Raw genomic sequence first — 2836 nt, forward strand, 5'->3', positions numbered from 1 at the left:
GCCATATTTAATTGTTTGGGCACTGGCACAAGAATGACAGAGATTAAGATTTAACCAGGGTTGGGGTTCTATGAGAAGAATATAAGAGTGAGAAAGAAAGGAGGAGTTAAAACTATACTCAAAGAACTGATAGTAGTGGACAATGCAATCTAAGCTGGGAAAGAAAGGAAATGAAAACATAAGGTATGACTCGTGCTGAAAGGGTGGTAAGTAATGGTCATTGGATTGGAAATCGTGTTGGAATTGAAGAATTAGAGGTTTGCGAATATGAAAAAGGGTGGTCAACAAGGTGAGAAGCAGGGGGCAGAAGCCACCATAATGAAATTGAGATTTGAAGTTGGTGTCTTCATCGCCAATAACTAAGTCTAGAGTCTGACTGTGGGGATCAGTGTCTGGTGAGATGCGGACACGACCAATGGAGGTAATGAGATTGAAAGCTGATGCCAGGACTTGAAGGAATAGTCTCTGTGAATATTTAAATCATCAAATGTATGGTGATGGAAGGAGAACTGACTCTGGGTGGTGAACACACAATGTGATATACAGATGATGTATTACACAATTGTACACCTGATACCTACGTAACTTTACTAACCACTGTCACCCCAATAAAATTTAATTTAAAAAAAAGAAAAAATATTAGAGTGCTCAAAGCGGCCAAAACAGTACTTCAGACACTAAGAAACCTCAGTGAAGAAAGGGGACGCCATAGTTGATTGCAACAAGTTGATTGGTGAACCCAAGCAAAAGTTTATTTAGAAATGTTTAGAAGCATTAGGTGTTAAATTACAGATGTTGTGGAATCAAGGTTGTCCATACACAGTGGGACACTCATCACGAATTCTGATTGATGTTAGAATGAGAAAGATAGCCAGGTAAGTAGTAAATAGAAAACTGTCTAATCGCCTCCCTGTGCATCTTCATCTTCCACGTTTAAGTTGACTATCTTTACTCGGTGTAGTGGAGTCTTAACGGCATCATAAGTCCATCCTTTCCTGATAAACACCTTCTCAAGCACATCCGGCATCCTGTAGCCCTTGCTTACAATGAAATCTTTAAAGGCAATTGTTCCATAAAGATCATCAATAATGTCTGGTTTCAGGTTCGCACCTTGAGCTTCAAGTAAGATTTTGGGGTCAATCAAAGGTTCGTCATTTATTAGCTTTGTCCACAACTTGGGCTTCAGGTACCATGCTCCATACCTCATCTTCACCCGGCTGGGTGTATGAAGATCCGGTGGTTTCTGGTCTTCACTCTCCAAGTTTTCTTCCTCTATGGAGAATTTTCTCTCTTTCATTTGATCCAGCTGTTTGCTGTACTTTATTCCCAAAGGAACCTGGCTTATGTTCTTTATTTTGCCGGTATCATAGGTGACTTTGTAATCATCGCGAATGTCAAATGTCACATGATTCATGATGAACTCTTCATCAATGCCCAAGTCTCCAAAAGTATCAGTCCATCTGCAGAATTTAGTAAGTTCTCTTGGTATTGTTTTGCGAAGAGGAGGACTTTGGGGAATATCCTCTGTGCTGGACTTCTTGTTTTCCTTTTCCCCAAGAAGCCAATTGTCTGAACGTAACAGAGGAGTTTCCTTGGGAGGGTCCAGGTAGACTTTGGTAGGACGTCTTTCACAGAGTTTTGCGGGGGACTTCCTTCTTTTCTTGGTGCCCTGACAATAGGCCCATGTGTCCTCCAGCTTCCTGTGAGGATCAAGCACTTTCAGCACTTTTAATAGGAGGTCGGCAGGCAGAACGTCCTCCAGATTCGGGTAGTGAGCCAAGGGATGCTTGGTCAGGTTGGCTTCGATGTCCTCTATGAATGCCTTCCGTGCTTGCTGGGCTGGTGAGAGTGTGGAAAACAGGTCTGCCTTGTTGGGCAGCTTTACCCGATCCTTTTGGGGGGCAGGTTTGGGAATTCTATGAGCAATAATGGGGAGAAAACCTTCCGTAGGGCCGCGAGTGATGAGATTCTTGCAAGGTGGACATCCCGTCCTGAAGTCATCCAGCCCCTCTTTCACAAATACCCACCGCCGGCCGTCCAGGGAGCTGGGGAACTTCAGAAGCTTGTTCTTGTGCTGTGCGAAATACTTGGAAGGTAACTTGTCCTGATACCAGGGCTTATAGTTCATGCCCAGGGGCATTGGTTGCCGCGGCTGAGGCCTTAACAGCCACTTCTTGTCCTCCATGGTACCGCTGGTGCCAGGGCGACAAGCGGCTTCAGCCGTTTGTTGTCCCAGCTTCTCCCGTCGCTAGGAGACCGCTACCACGTGCGGCCAGCTTCTTTCTGGAGGCGGGTCAAGGCGCGCGCCCTGCGCAGCCCGCAGTCTCCCAGGATGGGCCGCATGCCTTTTTGTGCTCGAGTGCTGTCCACTGCAGGGTCACAGCGGAATTTATCCACGCCACTCGCCTTTGGATGAACAAAGTTACCAGGTTGAGGCTTTTACAGCTAAAGCGGCCACAAATATTTCACATGTACACATCTTTGTATGGGCACGGATTTACATTTCCCTTGCGTAAATTTTAGCTACGAGTTGAATGGTGGGGAGCTTATGACAGGTGTTTAATGTTTAAAAAACAAACAAACAAAAATGACACGAAAGTTTTCCAAAGTGATTGTACTTTTCAATACTCCTTCTAGCAGTGTATGAGAATTGTACTCACTTCCTGCACATATTCCCAACACTCGTTGTGGTTGGTTAGTCATTTAGTTTTGGCTGTTCTCACAGGTGTGTCGTGGTATCTCACTGTGGTTTTAATTTGCGTTTCCCTGTGACTATTGGTGTTGAGCATCTGTTTATGTGCGTATTGTCCATTTGCATCTCTCCTTTGGTGAAGAG

General features: G+C 44.7%; 1 pseudogene; it reads right to left on the minus strand.

Moving 5' to 3' along the window:
* Positions 1-898: 898 nt before the first annotated feature.
* LOC141569573 (protein FAM47E pseudogene) lies at positions 899-2185 on the minus strand (annotated as a pseudogene).
* Between the last annotated feature and the right edge of the window lie 651 nt (positions 2186-2836).

Source organism: Rhinolophus sinicus, chromosome 18, assembly GCF_057876585.1.
Source record: "Rhinolophus sinicus isolate RSI-liver-muscle chromosome 18, RSI-T2T, whole genome shotgun sequence".
NCBI classification, from domain to species: domain Eukaryota; kingdom Metazoa; phylum Chordata; class Mammalia; order Chiroptera; family Rhinolophidae; genus Rhinolophus; species Rhinolophus sinicus.